General features: G+C 28.5%; 1 protein-coding gene across 1 annotated transcript in view; it reads left to right on the top strand.

Moving 5' to 3' along the window:
- LOC110282933 (uncharacterized) overlaps positions 1 to 23,185 on the top strand; it is a 309,636-nt gene that overhangs the window by 133,460 nt on the left and 152,991 nt on the right. The window contains exon 2 of the mRNA XM_071180054.1: positions 11,679 to 11,901. The gene's annotated coding sequence lies outside the window, so the exon portion shown is untranslated. The remainder of the gene's footprint in view (positions 1 to 11,678; positions 11,902 to 23,185) is intronic.

Genomic DNA, 23,185 nt, shown 5'->3' with positions numbered 1-23,185 from the left:
CCAAGAATATGATTTCAGCCACACACACACATCACAGCCTGTTTATAGGGTGGACCCATTCATACATTCATTCATTCATCCTCTGATCGTAATTTTGGCAGACCGGCCTGTGTAGGGGCAGAGAACTGTCCTTGCATCAGAAAGGTCCTGGGTTCAAATCCCGGGCAAGGCATGGATGTTTCTTTCCCTCTCTGTGAATTCTATGTCATTTCTCCTTCGTGTGTGAATGTGACCAGCCCTATAAACGGGTTGTGGTTGTGTGAGTGGCGTGGTTTAAGTCAAATTCCTGGCCATAGATGGCGCCACTGAAAAACAGGAACAATCGCATCCCCACTGCCTAAAACAGGCATTCGACAAAAAAAGAAAAATCGTAGCTTTGGCCTGGGCTGGGATTCCAAACAAACGACGAGTCGAAGTAGACCTTCCCCGAGTGACGCCTTCCCCTGACGTCACACCGTCCACTGTTTTGAATTTCGGTATTCTGAACTCAGTGGTCAGTGGAGGAGACTTGCGGACTGGTCTACCTTATGAGAAGAGTAGGGGTGAAACTTCTTCCGTGTTATCAGCCAATAAAAATGCTCGAAGCAATGTGATGCACGACATTCACGCGCGACAAGCTATTGAAAAAGGCATTTTGAGTATCTATTATTTGAGATAAAATATTGTCTTTTGAGATTTATTTTATTGCACTAATTTTTGATACTTACATTTATTAAATAAAATTTATATACATCCCTGAAATGATAATGTTTTTTCTTATTTTTGATAATAATAAACATTGACCTATTAGATAAATTTTATTTACAAATCTGATAATTAAAAATCTAATATGTACTATTATTATAAGTATATGTTATTGAGTTGCTATCAGATCTTTGGTTTGTTTATTCCAATAGCGATTAAGACACTAAATTTTCGTACATCGTATTGGCATATCACATGCATGCTTTTTTTTTTTTTTCTTCTTTTTTTTTTTGTTTGAGAAATAAATTTTTAATTGCATTTAATATTATGTGGATAGTAAAAAAGATCCAGAAAAAAAAATTTCAAATATCAGAATTTTTAAATGTTAACAGCAATTTTGCTACATATCACTTTATGTTGCTAAACAGATGGTTTTCACATTGCCTTTTGAAAATTACGAATTTTATTAATTATGATTTAATAGAGGTGAGCGAAGGCTTATTTTATATTTAAGAAGGTAGTATTTATATCACTTCATTTGTGTTGATAATAAAAGAAAGTATAATTTGCAGTTTAAATTCTATTTTCAAGTAAGCTTTTTATTTTGTGCTTCATTATTCTTAGACGGGTGAAATTTGATAAATACCGAACAAATGATGAAAAGATATACATTACATTTCATTATATGGACCTCTTTGTTACATGGAAAATGTTTTGAACTCTCCTTAACAAAACTTTTATAAAATTTTAGCTATAAGAAAAAAATCACTTTGAGAGATTCGAAATATTTAGTTAATAATTTGTCAAGCAATTTATGTACTACATACTACAATTATCCCGTTCAGCAATATTAGTTTTATGTTAAAAAAGATTTTTCAAAAATTTTAAGTATAGTGAATTATAGTATAGTTTCATAGTTATAAAATACTTTATTATTCACTCAAGTATTCGTTTATATCCCATTTTCAGTTTTTATGGTAATATTAGAATCATTGTAGATTTGATTTGAACCTAAAATCTGACAAAAGTGTTTAAAACTTTTTCATTTTGTTGATTGTACGTAAATGCCTTTTTTGGATAGTTGCAAAAAATCTTAATGCACATAAAACCTACGAATCTAATAAACAGTTATGTAAAGTAGCTCTATTTAAATACACATCAGAAGTTGAAGTAATTTAGTCTTAAAACTTATCTTTTTTACTGGAAATAATGCAGACAATATCTACAAGAAATACAAATTTAACTATTTGAAATTTAAAAAAAATTGAAATTTCTTGAAAAGAATTCAGAAAAAAGTTTCATATAAGCATGTGAGGTTGTAAAATCTTAATTTTTTTTTTTTTTTTTTTAAATTTAAGTCCAAAAATACTTTGTAATCATATCTTTTCCATATTGATTAAAAAAGGAAATACTTCTATGTTAAATTTTTCTACTTTGTTTCAGAAATGAAAGAAATTACTTTTTATTACATATAAAGCTAATGAAAATTACAAGTTCTTAATTAAAAAAAAAAAAATTAAAAGCGTAATTTAACACATTCTATCTGCAGTATCTTTTCGAGATTATAAAAAGTAATTAAAAAATGACACACTTGTTTTTTAATGGAGTAAAAGATTTGCGAAGAAAATTGAGACAATTTCTGGTTATTAATCATCAATATTTATTAATTACAATTTAACTTTAGATAATCTATTAAAATAATAAAAAAATCTACAAAAGTTTTAGTCAGAAAAAATTAACATTTACAATTTTACCTATTAAGTTTATCAAATATACTATTACAACCCCAAAAATACCTATTTTTTCGCATATAGCAAAGAAAAATTAAATTCAATTAGTTAAAAAAAAAAGATAAATATACTAATGATATTGAAAATAAACTAAATTTAACTTGTGTTTCTACTGAAATCACATTTCCTCGCCGTGCTTCTTTTTCTAAGTCCACTCTTAGTTTCATGCATATATACAGTACAAGATTATTCGTTAATCGAAAAAAATCTAAAAATACATCGTCATGAAGACTAAAAACATTTTCTCTGTTTCGATATATCGGTCTCCTCCGAAGACTTAGCCGTGTAAAATAATTAATTATCAATGCATTCCATTTGCTCACCATTACTCTACTGAAAATACCAGTGGTTTTCGCGTCGACCGAAAAGAGCGCTCAACATCCACTAAAACGTGCTTGGAATACCAAAAATCGAGCGATGGACGGAGAAAGTAGAATATCAGGTAATGTGCCCCCTGGTGCGGCTTCCAAAAGCTCAAATCGACGGTCGATTGCGAGCTCAGAATACTACCCCTGGACCAACGAATGATCAATCTCCAATTCAGTACCCCCATAGGTATGATTTACTATGGGAACTTTGATTCTTGACCCCACAGATTTAACGTGCAAAAGCCACCATTTACTACACGAGAAGTCTTCGGCCGGCAGGGATCAAATTCACAACCTTTTGGACAAGGGCCCCACACCCTACATTATTCATTGTCAATGATTTAAAGTGATATAATTTCTTATTTCTATTTTTCTGAATGATACTACGTGATTGTTATTTATGATCCGCACACTAATCAAACAACTTTTAAACTTCAATTTACTGAAGATAATTAATGTTGATGTCTGTTTTGTTGACACTTCAGTTTTAAAGTTTAAACATGCAATGTTGAAAATTAATGAAACCAATTACAATTGTACCAAATTTAATTATATGTTTGCCCAACCAAGCAATTCACTTTAATTTATTTTAAATCAATGCTTTATTCTGTAAATAAATACTGTAAATTAATTGTAAAATATCAAGATTATTAATAATTCTATAGGCCTAAACTTAATTAATTTTTTCAATGTTAAATAATTATTGTCTGAGGAAATACTTAATTCATGTTATTTAAATTAAAATTCTCATGAATCATTATGAATTATATGATGATAATTTTCTTGTCATAATATAATTAAGTAATATTACTCTATGTAAAATAATTATGTTATTTTGCTCTGATATGTAAATTAATAAATCACCCAGAATTTAAGATTTCAAAAACGCATTTAATAGTATACCATTACTTATGCACAGGAAATTTCTATAAATGGTAGCATATTTGTGAGAACTCTGAAGTATATAAATGTTACATTTTTGCAACCATCATTAACCCTTTTATAATTTCGGAAGGTCATAAATATTGCAAACATGTTTCAATCACTTTCTACATTGCTATGCTATGCTTTCCACAATTATATTACTTTCTACATTTCATGCTTCCACAGATTTTTTTAAATAAGAAACTAATATATTAGATGACGTCAGCTGAATTTAAATTAAAAAAGTTTTTAATAAATTTCTACAAACAATTCTCTTATAAATCAATATATTTTACTACTTACTGCCAATTCACTTCAATTCCATTTAGTGAACCAAACTTACATTATTTGTTGTAGAGTGTTCTTTTGAAATTATTTTTGTTTATTCTATTAGCGAACTTAACAAATTAAAATTAGTTATTGACAATAAAAGATTGCTTAACCTATAATACTTAATTAAAATATTTCAAAATAAAAAACAACAGAATTTTTTAATATGTTTCCAGAAAGTTTAATTTATAAATAATTGGAAAGGAACATTTCTTATCGGGTGAATGTCATTCCTTTAGGCGATAATTTGGAATTTTTTTTTTTTTTTAATATTGTAAATGACTTTTTATACTGCGATGAAATATTTGAGTATGCGTCTTTTTTCTAACAAAATGCAATGTTATTTTACATTAGTTACTATAAAATAAAATGTAAAAATACGTAACTTTATCCGCAAGATTTTTTTAGCTTCTCTTATTAATAATAAACAGTCGTATTGTTAATAACACTGAGGAACAAATTCTCTGATGCATTTATGCAAATACTTGATATTGCCAAATTTAGTAGAAAGGATTTCAAATGTCAAATCAATTTTGCTCCTAAGGTCACAAATTATTTTTAAAACTGCATTTTTAGTCTATTTTTTGTCGAAATGTACAAGTTAAAAAACGTTATATACAATCGAGGGTCGTATAAATGAAGCGACAAACTTCTAGGGGAGTTAGAACAAATCACCAGGATTAAATTATATAGAAACCAATGACCGGAAATATCATCATATGTCACTAGAGACGCTTCCATATTATAGCCCTATTGGAAGCATGTGATTCTGAAGAGGTGCACAGTTCATAAGAAGGAAGCTCCTCTAGCGCCATATTACGACATTTCCGGCCATGGATTTCTATGTAATTTTAATCCTGATGATGTGCCTTAACTCTTCTAAAAGTTTTTCGTAACATTTCTGCCCTTGTTGTATAACGTTTTTAATTTTGTTCAATTCGATAAAAAATAGACGAAAAATTTTATTAAAAAAATTGGAGCTGGAGAGAGAAACCGATTGCTGATATGAAGTAAGTGTTACAAAAGTATCTAAGGTCTGCAATAAAATCTCATGCAGCAGAAAACAAAAAAAATGTTCCCCAGTGTAATGTAAGAATAATATTAGATTTTCAAAAACATATGCTTTAATTCTAGTGTAAACATTGAAATTTTTAAAGATTTTGATTAGAAGATTTTCTTAATTTTTTAGTTTCATACAAGTTTAAGAATCACTTTAGCCGCAATCTATTGCATTCAAGTTTCTAATTGTTTTATGAGCACTTGATTTTAGCATTATTCTTTGGATTTTATCTACTTTGCTATATGTTAATATTTAACTGTACTGTTTAATTTTCTAAATTTGTTTCGTAATTTTTTTTTGGAATTATGTTCTTTAGTTCCCTTTACCAAAATTTATTAAATAAAATAGTCTTGATCGAAATATTATAATATAGATCGAAAAGAAATTTTCAAAAAAACTGTTCGAAAATCAATACAAATAAAAGCACGATAAAACATGTAGACAAATACATTGCTACTACTTTAATTATAAATAAATATTTTAAAGCGCATCACTTGCTTTGAAACGCAGCATTAATATCTAAGAATACCATCAACTCTTAAAATGAATAGCCTCTCTTTTGAAATGAAACACGAAGGAAATACGTAAAATGAAAAGAATTGTAATGGAATTTGCATGTCGGTATTCTTAATATCAAAAAGAAAACTGGGAAAACCATATTGCATTAGAACATAAACCTGGCATTTAAAGGAGGTTGAGAATAAATTAAATTTATTTTATGTAATGTTTCGGTTTTATTAGATTAAATTTGTTCGGAATTCTTTACTGCGACAGATTTTAAGTAGAATTTTAAAGGTAATTCAATATGTAGTTCAGAGTTTAAATAATACATTCAATTGTAATCACCAAGAAAGGAAATTCAAGCTAAAAATAATTTTATAACGTATTTATCATTTCTCAAATTTCGTATAATTTTTGCCAAGTGTATCTTGTAGATTTATTTTTCGAAATCCTTTAAATAAAAATTGAAAATACCGTTTAGTTTTTTATCAAACTATTGGAAAAAAATAAATTGTAAAGTAATTGTTATAAAAATATATGGTGCAGAATTTCAAAAATAAATACTTCTAAGTCGAAATAATAATTTTATCATTATTTTTTAAAAAATCAGGATGCATTGATACATTTGAAGTAGTCATCAATTTACAACCCTTTCATTTTAATTTTAACTTATTGTTTTAGATGGATAATATAATAGTAAATATGCTTTGATTTGGTTCAATTGTTAACATCGTGCTTTGTAATAAATTTCGGTAAAAAGTACCGCTACCTAGGGTGCATCATCAGTAAAATTATTTTTATTGTTAAATCTATTTTTACGGTAAGATTTTATGCCGCATATTTTACAGTAATAATAATTTAGTTGCAGTGATTCCACAATTAATATTACTGTAAAAATTATGATATATCAGATTGTTTTTTGTTTCGTAAAGTTTTACGGTACAAAGCAGCTGCACTCTGGGTGACAATACTATATTTTTTTACAGTGTACTACAGTGCTATTGGATACGGTAAGGATTCATGCAAAGTGATGTTCCAAAAACAAATCACTGCCACTTTTTAGATGGTAATCCGTAAGGTGATATGAATCACAAGAACTCGGTACCGTGCTCCTAAACCACCATAACAGGCTACATTTGGTTTTGAAACAACTGAGGACATTACATTAAAGGAGAACCTAAACCCCTATGTCACTATCGGAAAATATTTATTGCAATCTACACTCCGACCTGGCACGAGGAACAGCTTCTCCAAACCGTATGGGCGAAAACTCTAGTAATCGGCTAATTGTAAATCTACAGTTGTGGCAGTCTGTTATTGTAATGGGAAATATGACACATTACTTTGGATAGAAATGCTTTATTGCTTTTGGAACACTTTTCTGAAAAAAATATGAAAATACTATATTGAAAAAGAATAACTGTAGCTTATTATGGAATAGTGACTCATCTGGAAATAATTTTCAATTGAAATGTAGCTTTCCAATCGATTTTTTTTTCTGAGCAAAAATGTGTTAGAAAATTTTGTAACTTGAATACTTGTAATTTGCAGAATGCAATTTATTTATTCTATCTATTTATTTACTTTATTTTATTTATAAACAGAAATAAAATAAGAAAGCGGCTGAATAGGTTAGAAATTCTTCTTAGTCCCATATTGCATGGAAATAATATCTTATACTTTACTTATACTTACATTTTATACTTTGTTTTTGTCCCCTTCATATTATTCATGAATCATTTAAGTTAGTTTTAATATTTGTCTCAGTATTTTCCCGCAGTTTTAATCTTTAAAGATGTTGGAAATAGAGAAATAACCGCGAAGCTCACTGCGAAGAATTATCTTGAATAAAAATAAATTATAATAAATTCTTTATTAATGAACATTTTTAAAAAATCGGTTAAATAAAAGGTTTTATTTGAAATAAAATCAATCCTAGTCACTGTAACTTAGCTTGAAATCAAATGATTCCTTCTTCCCTAACTGCAAGTGCAGCTAACGAAAAGAGTGTTTTTACTCGTCAGGAAAATCCCCAGTTTTATAATCGTTTTAATCTAAATGATCGCTGGCAATAAAAATCTTTGCTAATCGATTAATCATTTAAAGTAGTTTGCTTTATTTTATTTATAGATAAGCAAACGATTATTACTTTATTTAAAGTTATAATCGTTTGCTTTATTTTTTTTAAAAAAAAGAAGTAAAAAGAAATAAACCTCCATTTTCGACGAATTGGGAATAATTAATCCAAAGACAACCAGCAAAACAATTTAATACTTTGTAATTCATTGAGTACATTTCAATTGATTGCTTACAATTCGAGAAGATAATCACTGATACACAAACATGTGACCTATGACCTTAGTGCCAGTTGATCATTTATAAACAAGATGGCGTGTTTAAGTTGACCTAAGTTTCTCCACATAAATTAGAGTGTATTTGATAATAAATTAACAATTAAATACAGCTCCATATTGCACATCGATTTTGTTGAAATCTAATTCTTTCTCGTTACGCCTTTCGCTTAACTTTGATTAATTATTTGTTAACGTATTTTATTGTAATCATGATATATTTTTCTTCTGTGTACGTAGAAACTTCGATGCATAATTAGTTTATTTATGTTCTACATGACTCTGTGCCTGTCTTTGCGTTAAGTAAGAAATGTATAGTGAATTAATTGAAATTCAAAAATATTATAGTGAAGGGATCTAGAATATGTCACTAATGAGAATCGATTTTTAACAGGCTTGGCTTACTCAAAATGGAATGAAAAGAACAGTTGCTGACATAAACAAATGCCATATTTTAGCAAACAATCATGATCGAGATACCCACACTACGTCACTTGCAAATATCCAATTTTTTCAACTAATTTTCGAACAGTTTACATTAACGTATGCTTTGTATCGGCAAGATAAATAAATGATGTGAAATTTTCGTGAAGTATTTGGCATATCTTGTATTTATCTTACTTTTGTAATGCCCTTTTCTTATACACTTTATCTTACAGAATGCATTTTTATTGTATTCTCATAAAGTAGCAATATTTATTCTAATTTCTCCTAATTTTATTTAATAAAATAGTGCACAATTATTTGAAGAATACTTTTGTAATTAAAGCCTGAAATAATTTTTACTTGCATTTTATTCTACATTATACAAATTTATTTTAAAACAATTATTTCCTGAAACCTTGAAGTTTCTCTATTATTTCCCCAAGAACACAAGAAGATTTAAATTCTAAATAAAAGGCATTTTATTTATTTATTTACTACTGGAACTTTTATTCACTCATGAAACAAGCTAGTTGCAACTTTATACAGTTAACACATTTTTGAAATTTGTTTTGAAGCACTTGCGCATCGTTTCATAATAGTTTAGAATAATAAAACAAAAAAAGTAAATCACTTAAAATCTTTTCTCTATTTTCTCCTCGAAAAAAATGAAGTGCATATATTAATACTAACAAACATTTTTTTTTTTAAATTGCAAAATATAATTTTTTTATAAGTTTTACAACCATCATAATATATCACCCATCAAGTTAGCGCCGTTGCGGAAGTTACGACTTATGATAAGTCCTAATACGTTTAGAGATATAAATATATCAATCCAATATACCTTGATTTGTTTATTATGAGTTATAAAAGTTTAAGAAGGTAAAGCGATACTAAAGATTGCCCAGAAAAGGTAGAGTAAGAAGTTGAGTAAAGGGGGAAGCGAACTTATACTCACGCTGTTTCCATAGCAACGAAGGAGATTGCCAATATCCATAAAACCCGATGTCGTAAACCAAACTGAAAAAGTTTGGAATCAACTTCAGTGTAGCGTATCGATAAGTGTTGAATAAGAGAACGCACTTTCTGGTTGATTTTTACAGTAAATGTTTACTTCGATAAAATCAATACCGCCGATTTTATGAAACACTAATCATAAAATATACAACGACGCAAAGAAAAGAAGATAAATCTTTGAAAATGTACGATTTTGCTTTTATACATGGATCATTAAAGTTTCCTTTATTAAGTAATCTTATTGAGTAAACTAGATTGATATTACAATCACTTTTATTGTAACTGAAAGATGCATGATATTCGTTGCACTAGCGGGCACCACCCCTGCTCGCTTCTGCTCTCCATCTCCTTGCTGCTGCTCGTTTTCAGGCAGAATTATTTATTAAAATTTTTATTTTCCTTTAAGTTGTTTCATTTCGAATTACGAAATAGAAAGAAATTTGACTTACACTTTACCGAATTACACTCTTACCAAATATTTTCAGTTCGCTATCAACTTTTGAAATATATTTTCAGAACAAAACTCATTTCTAAGCAGGTTTGCATGTAATTGGTTATTATTTAAAATTATTCAAATTAAAAGCTTACATAATGTAAGCTATATGGAGAAGACATGATGCTAATTTATTGTAACCGTAGTTTAAAAGCGTTATTAATGTACAGAATTATTTCCCCCTATTTTCTTTCCGATTCAAAACCGATTCATTATCTTTATCATTTTTCCAATTAGACAATATCCGTCATCAAACTTAGGAACTATAATTTTGAAATTTCCGGTAAGCTGTTACCATATGATCATAAAAATTACCAAATGAATGGTTTAAATGCCATATATTTTGATTTTCTCAACCAGAGTTTTGGGTTTACTCCTTATTAGAAATATCATTACCATACAGTGCAGTATGGTAATTACGTTTCCGTTGTCATTTGCTATAATATTTTTCACCAACTGATGCTATTTATAGAACATGTTATGAGTTAGCAATATAGTTATTCATAACTGTTTGAATTTTATCACCTTTTTCCATCGCTCTCAATGATAATTAAAATGATGCTAAATTTCAATGTAATGCTAAATGTAATGCTTTCAATTTTAAAATGATGCTAAATTATTAAGAAAATATTCAGTTTTTTAACAATGAAAATAGTGTTTATAATGTAATTTAATATTACTTGAAAAGTTACTGTAAGGCTATAATGTTTGAGTTTGTAAATATACTCATTACATTCTAATAGTTTTCTTCGAAGTGTGAAAATTTAGCTGAATTGGAAATTATTTTAAGAAGTTCTATAATTCGTTAAACATTTAAGTATTCGAATTTTTAGAACTTTACAGAAAATATCTTGATTAACCTAATATTTTTTTCGAGACAATTCTTTTTAGCATGATTGTGCAAGATAGTTTTTAATTAAAGCATTACTTTGAGCTTAAAGTACTCAGACTACAACACTTTATTTTCCTTGGCTGAACAGTTTTGAAGAACGCTTTAAAGAGTTTGCGCTTTGAAATGTAACATTATTTACATCCACAAAAGCAAGGTGAATTCACTCAATTAGATAGTTTGTTTAACAAATTATTCACCTCAAACTGATAAATAATTGAATGGTCTGCAAGGTAATTAATGTGAGTCATCAATTTATACAAAGTGTTCTGTGTTGACCACTTATAATATTTTTTTAAAAAGAATATTAGAAAATACGCAGATATAGGGTTGTAAATTAATATTTAAGGAACATGTGGAAAAAAATCTATAACCTAACAAGTCATTATTAATTTCAATAATAACAAAAAAATTAAAATTTAATAGATGAATAGTAAATTATTTGCTCTTATCTAGAAACTTCATCTAGAAATGCCCCTAGTATTTGTTATTTTTCATTACTTTTTATTCAAATCAACAATAATTGATAATAGTTAGAAGACACTTTTATTCTTAATAAGTAAAGTATAATGCGCAATTAACATGTAATAATGAAATAATATTATATATTAATTTTCTTCAGGGTTTCTGGTATTCTAAAAATATTCAGGTGAAGATTACGAAATCACAATATAAAACTAAGATTAAATCCCAGAAATATAGAGATAATATTTTTATTTTGATAGCATATAAAATTTATATTTAAGAACTCGGTATTTAGTATCAGATATTCTGTAATTGTTCATATAAAATGATAAAGAATCATAGTGTTTCAATCCATGCTTATCAAGGTTCTTTTTTTATAGCTTTCAGCCGCTTGAAAAGTTCCAAGCGTCAGTTCTACGTATTAGATGACAGACATTGGCGCCTATTTTTCTACAGATGTGAAGAAGATTTTCAATGTTCCAGACCTCCATTAGGTTCCATAGCACTTTCTGAAGCTGCCATTACTTTAACTTCTTCTGATGATCATCAGTTCGTCGTCCAGTAAGTTTCACTTTCTTTCCACAATTTTAAATAAACTTAGATGTAAAAAGAGTCAAACAATGAATAAAACAATTAAAAAACTGTAAACTGTCATCCAATGCTAAAAATTGAAATGCTAATGAAAATTTGCCTTCTAATTCATTTCAAAGAATTCATTTTCAATTTCAATCAACTTTTATTTCTTTGCTCTTCGGAAAATACTGATTTTTCTTCTGGTTTGGTATGCCATGTTTTTTTTAATGAAATAAGAATGCTATCAGATTCAAATGCTAAAACTGAATACTGTTTGGTTTAATATTTACTAAAAGAAAAGGAAATGAAAGAGATAAAAAAAAAGATCAAGGAGAAAAAATTAATCACTCCCATGACAAAACACTAATTACCGCTACAAAAGATTGCGGTAACCGATACAATTGGTTGATGAGATATTTAGCCTAATATTTTTTAATTAAAATAAGTTTCCGAAATTTTTTTTAACACAAATTAACATGAAATGACAGTAAATGTGAATGTTTAAAGTGTAGTTATTAGATAAAAAATTTAGTAATAAAAAAAGAATTTTTCTAACACTTTTGCTCGAATTGTGCAATAGTTCAGTAAAATTCTTTTACCACACTGTAAAAACTGTAATGTAATTTCTTTCCGAATTTGATGTTGGACAACCCTAAAAATTGTGTACAGGAACATTTTTTTTTCAAGTTAACATGAAATAGAGCTTTCATATGCAATTTAAAGAGTGTATGAAAGCTCTAAACACCGAATGTGCAAAAAGTTTTCCCCCAAGATCTCGCGCTTTTACATCATAAGTTTAATATTTTCGCTTCCGAAAACTCCAATGTTGGCACATTTTGGATATCGTTCATAATTATTTGTAATCAATAGCAAGCTTCCTAGAGTTGCGGTTGTCTTCAATGTTGTTTTTTATCAACAGAAAGCAAAGTTCTCCGTTAAAATATCTGTGTATGTTTTTATTTCTGTATAAGGTTATTCATATTTTAAATTTCGTAAAAACTGTATTAAATAATGTTATAAAGTATAATTTCTATCCGTCTGCTGCTTTGCTAAACTTGGCTCGAATTTGATTTAATGTTTCATCTGTACTATGCGCATTTTTGATTCACAAACTAATTTTATTTTAAGAATTGGTGTATGAATGTGACCTAAATTACTAATTCTAATTTTATATTCTCACGTATAATAACCTAAATGATTCTTATTTGCATCATATCTTACTTTTGTTGATTAAAAAAACATGGTGGCGGCCACGTTACGTCAAGTAGCATACAAGAACATTCTAGTGTAAATCAAACTATTACATTACAAACTATTACAAAAAAATTTCATTTGTTGATACACACCAGGAACTATACTTGGTTCTAGGTGTTTCATTACACCACGAGCTATCCTTAGTTTTGAGGTGATTTACTACACAGAGAACTATCATCAAAAATACAAAATTAAAAAGTAAATTTAACAGAATGAAAAAAATTTTATTTTGTTAATTTTACTTTTTAGTTTCGTATTTTTACTATAATTTTAATAACCATAATTTCCTGTAAACCGCAAACATATGAACGAAAAGATTACTAAATGGTTTAAACATTGTATATTTCTGTTTTATTACCAGAAAAAAAAATTTACATCAGAAATGACGTTACCACGGTAAATTTACTATTTTTTCCCCTCCGTTTAGAATTACAATATAAACATATTAATTACCTCCAAGATCTCATCTAGTAAAAGAGAAAAACCTCAAAGAAAACAATAACTAAAAAATAATGTAGCTAGGAGAAAAAATATCTAAAATAAAAAATATCTAAAAGAAAAATAACTAGAGCACTGATAAATTTTTTAGATTGAAATTTATTTAATTTATTGAATATGCTTTCCGCTGATGTTGCTTGTCACGTATATTTTGAGCCAAATGATGTTAATAACATTCTATTAATTCCCAAAGAAAAGAAAAAGAACAAAATCAAAATATATTTTCGCTGAATGCACGGCAGATTCTTTTAAGAATAATAATTTTGATAAATAAAACTAAGCAGTGTAAAAAAATACAAGAAGTCACATGTGACTTCACGAATAAGTCTCCATGACGGTCGTATTTTGGTCGCAATCTGGTACCGGTGATATCTAGGACAGAATTTCGGTCGGTCACCGAAAATTTGGCTAACCATTAGTGATATAATTTCAACCTTGATTTTGTCGATGTATTTATGCAATTCTTATTTTTTTTTAAAAAAAACAGCTTATTAAACGTAGTGCAAACAAATTTTATCAGTTTTTAAATTTTTTTTTAAGCTTACGAAAATATTCCGACATTCAAATATTTTATCAGAAAAATCTTTGATTGATTTCTCATAATTTTATCTCACTATTAGTGATAGAAATTATAATTCGATCAGGTTCATTATTTTTTCGGTAAATTAAAATATTTTGTACGTAATAATTGAGAATGTGATTTATATTTTAATTTTCTCATTAAAATCAGAATTCGTATACAGCATTATATGTTAAATTGTGTTTGGCCAATGAAGTAATGCTTATTTAGCTATTTTCAAATTCTATACTTTCAAATTCTATCTAAAACCACGAAAACCTCTCACGGTTAGACTGACTGCAAGGAGACTTTAACTCATAATCTGTCTACCACTAATTACATTTTACGTCAATACTGTGGTCGGTATGATCTGGCTGCGGAATTTATCTCAATCAGCCAAGCCCTGTTCACCTCATTGGAAGGCGAACGCTCAATTCCTGAAACACCAGGGCTCAACAAAAAATTTAACTTTATTTTTAATCAAGTATTAAAAAACATTTATTTGCTAGTATAAATTTTTATAGAGCCGAAGCCGTTAATACATGTCAACAAAAGTTTAAACATTTTAATTTGTAAAATTTCTTTTATAGATGAATAAAATTTCGTAAATAGTTTCATTATCAGATAACGAAGAAAAGAAAGTAAAAGGCGGATGCAGAAAGAATTTCCCTTCGTCTTTTTTCTTAAAAAAATCATTTGCTTTTTACTATGAAATAACAGATGTTTCTTCGTTTTTATAATTTTCTTTTATCGTGCTGACAATCTCCCGATCCTCAAACCCGTAAATTTAAATTTTTACGCAACTCAGAAAATGCATTTCAAATCCTCATAAATCTAAAAATGTTTTGACGCAATAAGTTCTTTAATGCCAAATTCTTTAAATTTTATTGAAAATTTATCGACATTTCTACCTGGAAAAAATATCTGTGTTGTGCAAACATAATCTATATTAGTCAAACTGCACGCAAAATAGAATAAAACATTTTATTAAGAGTTAAAAGATTTTAAAACGATTACAAAGGTACTTAGTTTATCGAATTGTTCACTTAAATTGTGCTATATTTCCTCTGTAATAATATTTTAGAGTAAAATAAATCATATCAGGACAGTTTGTCGTTATAAAAGTTTTGTAAATTTTGAAACTTTTATCATAAATCTCAAGGAAAACGTAAGCATATACATCAATTTAAAAACTGAAGGAAAAAGTGTTCTAATTCTTTCTTCAAATAGATAATATTAAAATAAATTCATTTCAATATTGTTCGATATTTAACCAATGGCAGTTATATATTTAAAACTTTTTTTGACACTGAGAGCCTTAGGAAATGGAACAATATTCCCTAAGGCAATTTTTTAAACAAACATGTTTAAGGAAATAAATTCGTTTTCAAAGACATGAAAATCNATTTAAAAACTGAAGGAAAAAGTGTTCTAATTCTTTCTTCAAATAGATAATATTAAAATTAATTCATTTCAATATTGTTCGATATTTAACCAATGGCAGTTATATATTTAAAACTTTTTTTGACACTGAGAGCTTTAGGAAATGGAACAATATTCCCTAAAGCAATTTTTTTAAACAAACATGTTTAAGGAAATAAATTCGTTTTCAAAGTCATGAAAACTTAAATATCCAATCAACAAATTTAAATATCTTCGGATATATTTAAACATTTCACACCGTTGAATGTAATTATTGTGACCAGTTCCCTTCAGTTCACTCGACTCCTCCCAATTCTCATATTTAATTGCAAAAAAACTACTTGCGAGATTTGTAAATGATGTAAAGGACTGTTCTGTATAGAATTGAGTTGTAACTTCAGTGAAACAAGTCGCATGAAAAGTAAATATGAAAACAAAATTAGATAAGTTTCAAAAAATATTCCCGGAACTTAAGTAAGACCAGTCTCGTAATGTGCCATGCGACTTTCAAGAGATCAAAGTAGCAACGAAGTTTCTCAGTGACTTTGATCCCAGAAGTGTATTAGGGGGACTGGAATGCAATGTCGTTTCGGTGCATGTGATATTTGTTATCAAGATTTTATTTCTAATTTATAATGTATTCACCCTCGTTATCAATAAACTTTCAATGCTGGATAGAAAAAGAATAGAAAAAAAATGAATTGGCTTTTAAGAATAACGAATATTTAAAGAGGTGTAACGACATTACTTTCCGGTCCCCCTTGCACATTCATGACCACCGAATGACAAAAGTTGCAATAAATAGTCATGGATACTTTTATGTGACATCAGAAGACAGAGTGACATCAAAGTCACACTATCACCTCTTCGGGACAATTCCATTTTTGACTCTATTATGACGTCACTGTGACAAACTTTGTTATCTGGTCATTAACAGTACTTATTTAATATTTTGTCATTATTTCTTATTAATAAAATTACCATAATGGTAATTAAAATAATTAATATTATTATTATAACACGTATTGTAACAAAAACTACGTAAATAAATACATGCATTCCTTTAATTAGTATAAGGGACTCTATATTAACATTTGAATTTGTAAAGTTTTTCAATATCGAATTGACAAAGTTTTCCTCCTACAAGTATCTTAAAACCTAAATATAACTTGCATTTGTGTTCCTGACTTTTGAAGCAATTCAGTAAAGCAATTTACATATTTTAGTAAATGCATGCAGTGAGCCTTTTAAAAATTACCATACTCGAAAGGTTGCATTTGTGCTTAGAATTTGTTCTTATTTTTGGAATAAGAAATAAGTTACCTTCCAGAATAAATTCTCCGTCTTATTTACTAGACAACAATTCAATTTCAGACGAAATGCATTGTTTAACTTCACTCTTCAACAAATAAATGTAAGTTTAGCACTATATCACTGGTAAATAAACATTACTCATAGTTTTGTTTTCTATACTAAATTTTATTCCTAAAATTTTGTTTCATGTGCAGCATACCAGATGAAAAGTGTTTCGGATAATGTTAAATTTTACGGATATTATTGGTTATAAGAACTATAACTACCAACACGAAGGAACAATGCAAGACTCTAGTCTGCAAGGGCTAACGGTTACCGATAATAAACATAAGTGCATCAAATATGATAATATCACAATTTTCAGCGATATCAATAAATATTGATAAGATAATATCGTGATCATTGTTGATAGCTCTACAGAGAAAAATTACCATACTGCATAGTATTCACTTTTCCGGTAAGAAATTAAATATAAAAATGCTTATTAAAACAAAAATATACTGTATTTAAACCATTTATTTGGTAATTGTTTAGTTCATATGGTAACGGTTTACCGGAAATTCAGATTTTTTTTTAAATTATAATTCTTCTTACTAAAACGTTTGAAAAAAAGTGAAAGGTAAGTTCAACCGAATAAATGGTTTAAATGCCATGCTAAGTTATCATGGCAAAAATACCAAATTTTACCACAATTACCAAATTTTATAAAATATTATATAACCATATTTTACAGTAAATTTTTAACAAATACCTACCAAAGCGCTTTGCTAAAAGTTACAGAGCTCTTTAGCGTAACTATAGAGCCAGAAACACAGTAAATTTTACCATCATCCGATAGTTTTAACCATTTTTTTTCTCAGTGTATAATTATTGAATCGCAATCACTATCGATATCGTGTCAAAAAGGTAATATAGCGAATTTTATATGTAATGATAATTATTGAATACAATAAATTTGCGTATTTTTTAAAATTTATTTTGTTTACGAAAATGTTGAACAATCTAAAAACAAATTAATTAAATTTGAAAAATGCTGTTTGAGAAAATTTGGAAAAATTCCATATTATTAAATATTGATACTTTTGACAATACATCACTATTTTATAATCCGTATTCGTACTATCCAGCTATATGGTCCAATGTTCACGTTGGCGACAAATAGAAAAAGAAATCGCCAACACATTGTCCCTATAACCGATATGTACCAACACAACCTTTAATTCAAAACAAAATTAATGTTAAAATTCAATAATAATTATTCAGGAAAATATTATGTAAATAAAATATGCATTTAATGTTGTTTAAATTAATCTCAACCTTACATAATACACTACAATTTTCGACTGTATAAGTTTTAGAAACAACTTTCGAAATTTTTCGGTATACTTTCCCAATGATGATGTCCTTAATATTTTCAACATGCTAAGAGTTTGTTCCTTTTGCAAATTTTGAAATTTCAGTAAAGAAGAAATCTTGACGAAAACAGTGAATGTCTCATCGCTACAACAACCTTAACCAAAACAATTGGCTGAAAAAACAAGGTTTGAAAATGTCGAAGTCATAAAGAACACTCCAATATCAAATTTAAAAAAAAAACATTCTAAAAGAAGACTTCAAAAGTTATTTCTGAAATTCTAACAAGAGTGCATTACAATGGGGGGAAATTTCTTCAAAATACTTAAAAACGATAATTAATTCACATAATGTTTTCAGTAGTAATTCGATCAGTCTTGGAAATAATTGCCGACATATATACGCGAGTTATTCTTTTGGCGAAATATAAAAAGAGTACCAACATCCCTAGAATATAAAAAAGACTATTTTAAATATTTCATACTTACAGTTCCGAAATCTTTACTGGGTTATTGTTATTCTTAATCTGTTACATGAACGAACTATAATGTTTTTATTTTAACACATTACAAAAATATGTGATATTTAAACCATTCATTTGGTTATTTTTCAGCTTATATGATGACGATTTAACGGAAATTTTGTTTTTACAAATTGTAGTTCTTATTACTACACATTTAGTAAAAAATGGAAAAATGAAAAATAAACTTAATTGAATAAATATTTTTTATGCGATGCTCTGAGGTATCATGATAAAAAAAACGATTTTAAATCACATTTACAAAATTGTATCCAATATTATAAAACGAAATTCTTTAGTTAATTTTTACCAAAATTATTACCGAATCACAAAATTACCGAGCAATTGTATTATTCCATAGAGCCAGAAACACGGGTAAATTACACCATATTCTAGTAATTCTGACCATATTTAAATATAAATTAATCTTAAAATACTTTTTTTGTATTTAACCTTGCTTATTATCTCAAATGAAACTAAATCCAAAATGTATACTTTAAATCGTATTTATTTCGAGAAAACTTTAAGTTGGCTATTCCTATTCTTAAAATAAGATGATAAAAACTTTTTTTTTTCTAAATAATGTTTGTTTTTTCAGTCACTGTGTCAAGTTAAGTGGAGAACAAACTTAGATTTATCTTTTTTTTAAGTGAAATTAATTACCAAATTAAATTAAGTTTGAAAAATATTTTTTTTACTCTTTTTTACTCTCGGTTTCTTATACAATTGAGTTTTTTATTTACTCAAAACGTTAGAAGTTTTTTCAAGTTTTCACGAGTTTAGCAACCGTTTGTACTCATTGGGATTCAAAGGCACTTTTTGTAACCATTTTGAACCAAATTTGCATTTTAATTTCCTGAAACATCTTAAACCCATTAGCCATTTTGGATAGATACATCCGAAACGTTCTTTTCTAAGCGTCATTTAAGAAAAAGCGCTCTTTAGTCAAAGAAAAAAAACTTACATAGCACAAACAATCTCATACTAAACTGTATAGTAACTGAATAATTGTAAACTTTAGAGTAGAATTTGTTAGAGTAGAGGGTAACAAAAACAATCAAGACCAGACTTGCTCGGTTGGATTCGTGTTCGTGAGATCGGGAGTTCGAATCCCTCCAGCCGAAGAAACCCTGTGTATTAAATTAGTGACTGGTGTCTTGGATACGTAAAATCTGACGGGGTGACAAAGTCCTCCAAGTTTTCATAACAGATCAATACCTCTAGGGGTACCGAATTGGAGATTGGTCTTTCTCTGGGTCAGGTTAAAATTAGGATCGATGGACGAATGAATGGATGTATGATTATAACAGCCCTTTAAAACGGGCTGTGATGTGTATATATGCGTGGCTAAAATCGTATTCTGGGTCAAAGATGGCGCCACTGAAAGACAAGAAACGATCCTTATACCTTAAAGTAGCTTGGTTTCCTAAGCTTGCTTGCTGGCATTGACAAGTGGCAATAGAAACAACAACCAAAAGAATAGTCACAACTTTAAGGGATGATTATATATGCAAAAATAAACAACTTTCAGTATTCAGGGTGAACTCGGAAAACAATGAACGAGCCTCAAGTTTGTGAATAATTAGCAAAAATGAAGCAAGCAATAAATACAAATACAGTGATGAAAAATAAATTCAAATTAAACAATAAAACTAAAACAGATTTGGCTCATAATGTTATTAAGACTACTAAAGTATTAATTTTTCTATCAGCACGTAACGTTTTAAGTTCATAACATAACATAAAAATTTAAGGACTTATCTTGAAAAGTTTAAGTTATTAGCAAATTGTTAACAAATTGAAATTTCTTTAATTTACAACATCATTTATCGATAAATTATTTAGGTACTTGGTTCTTCATTTAAAGCGCACTAGAGATGCACATTAAAAATTTTCTAGCTACTGTTTTTGGATTTCATTTTATAATGCAAATATAATTCCGATAACCTAACTTTTTTTAGTATATATTAGACTGTTTCTTATAATTAATGAATATCAAAATATATTTTTGCTTGTAATTAGCGTCAGAAATACATAAGGGAATACCTGCATCTGCATCCACGGATTAAAGTAAGATAAACTTAATTAGCCGACATATTTAAATGTATTTATTAAAATAAAAACATTATACCGATGAAAATCCATAAAAGCTTCAGAGCAACTGGCAGTCCGAAAAGATTTTTATATTACGATTTTTGAATACCAAATGATATTAGAGGGCTGTTGTAGTTCAGGGGATATAGGGCTCACTTCCCAATGAGGTGCCCCGGGTTCGAATCACCCTGGTTGATTCAGTTTCCGCTCCTGAATCACCCTGACCGCGGTGCTGACGTAAAATATCATCAGAGGTAGACAGATCACGGGTTCGATTCCCTTTGCCGTTAGGCTAACCATGGAAGTTGTTGTGATCTTCCTCTAAATGTGAGGCAAGAGCGAATTATTTCCTTCAAAAGATCCAACACGAAGGCCAATTTCTAACAATACTTGAACCAGGAGTTCTCCTGTCTTCTAGATTGAGTTCAAAATTACAAGTCTACGGAGTTGAATACGAATAGTCATAAACCCAAAATTGGGTCGGCTGTTCAACAACGGTCATCAAAAAAGAGAGGGAGAATAGGCAGTGGTGGCTCAGCGGATAGAACGCTCGCTTCCCAATGAGGTGTCCTGGGTTCAAATTCCACCTAGGGCTGGTCGATAAGAATTCCGCACCCAGCGTGTATCCGCCACGGTGCTGACGTACAATATCGTCAGTGGTAGACGAATCATGGGCTCAAGTCCTCTTGCAGACAGGCTAACCATGGGTGGTTTTCGTGGTTTTCTCTACATGTAACGCAAATGCCATCATAAAGAGTGGTCTTGTCTTCTGTTAGGATTCAAAATTACAAGGCTACGGAATTGAACATTGGTTGTAGTCGCAAATTTAAAATTGGGTTGGCTTTTCAACGACGGTTATAAAAAGGAAAGTAATAGAAAGTTGAAAAAAAGTGGTAAACAGCAATATTTCGTGTTAAGAAAAATTCTAGGAAAATGTTGCCAACACGATCTTTCATTAAAAATCTTTTGTTTTTAAGGAGGACCATTCATGTTTTCTATTAAAAAATAACATATTCCTATTTTTCCTTCATATAAAAAATCAAACCCTTACAAAATTTTAAATTGTACAGAATGTTTATTCAGAAGACACCTTAAATTTTTCTGGGGAACAATAATAATTCAAAAAGAATTTCACTTTTTATTCTAGTTGCATAAGAATTATTTTCATGCTTTTTTAAAATTTCTTTGGGTGAATCGTCGACGTAGCTACTTTTTCCTTTTGATATTTCTCAAAATTGCAAATTTAGACACAAAAAGAGCATTTTTCTGAAACTATTGCTCCAAAATTATCAAATGTTTGTACACATAATCGTTGCATTATTTATATTAATTTAAAAAGGAACTTTACTGGCATACTAATACAAAAAAAATTAACGAACGAAACTGTGATGTTTTATTTGCGATTTTCAGAAAACCTCGTATTAAAACAAATAAATATTAAGTAAACATACGCCAGTTTGTCAATTTTTTAGAAAATCTATAAACACAGTGGGTATAGAAATTCTGCTGCGAAGAATGACCCTCTTAAAAAAAGAAAATATTCTTTAAATCTCACTTTAATGGATAGAATAATTATTTACCAGATACACCTATTATAATTAAATCAATATTTTGTCTGTTTGCTCGACATATTATTCAGTAGACGAATTTTGAAGAGCAGCGAAAATTATTTCTCATTTCAAAACTATCAATCTCTTAACCTAATCCTCTAAAGTATGGAAAGGATGTAATGAATTTATGTCAACTGTTAAAATTTCGCTATAATTTACTCCTTTATTAATTAAAGTGCAGCACGTATTTGTTTCGGGTATTAAAGTTCAACAATGAATGCATTTTAATGACGTATCTGTGTTCAACCACTGTAAGATGCATAATTTATATAGTTTGATGTCAACACAAACTAGACACATGTACTTTATTTAATACTTTTTTTAAAAAAATAAATTTTCAAAATACGTCATCTATACGTCTCCATTTTAATATGATCTGTGTTAATTATAAAGAGTATTATTTAACTTAAAATACTCGAAATATTGAGAGTATCATTAAACCCTTTTGATAATACCATTATGTTTTTTTTTTTTCATGTTTTGCTTTCTCACTGGTTTCAAAATACTGCTGTGCTAAGCAAAAATAAAAAAAAATTCTGTCAAAGATTTTGAAAAGATACAATTTTATAGCTAATGTAGAACATTTAAAATTGTCTAAATGAAAAATTATTTGTTTGTTTTTTTCTTGAACAGGAACCTAAAGAGAAATTTTCGATTAGAAGGGCGTTTTAAAATTTGTCGAAAACATCC

This window comes from Parasteatoda tepidariorum, chromosome 4, assembly GCF_043381705.1.
Source record: "Parasteatoda tepidariorum isolate YZ-2023 chromosome 4, CAS_Ptep_4.0, whole genome shotgun sequence".
In the NCBI taxonomy this organism is placed as follows: Eukaryota; Metazoa; Arthropoda; class Arachnida; order Araneae; family Theridiidae; genus Parasteatoda; species Parasteatoda tepidariorum.
This window is presented reverse-complemented; position numbering and strand designations above follow the sequence as displayed.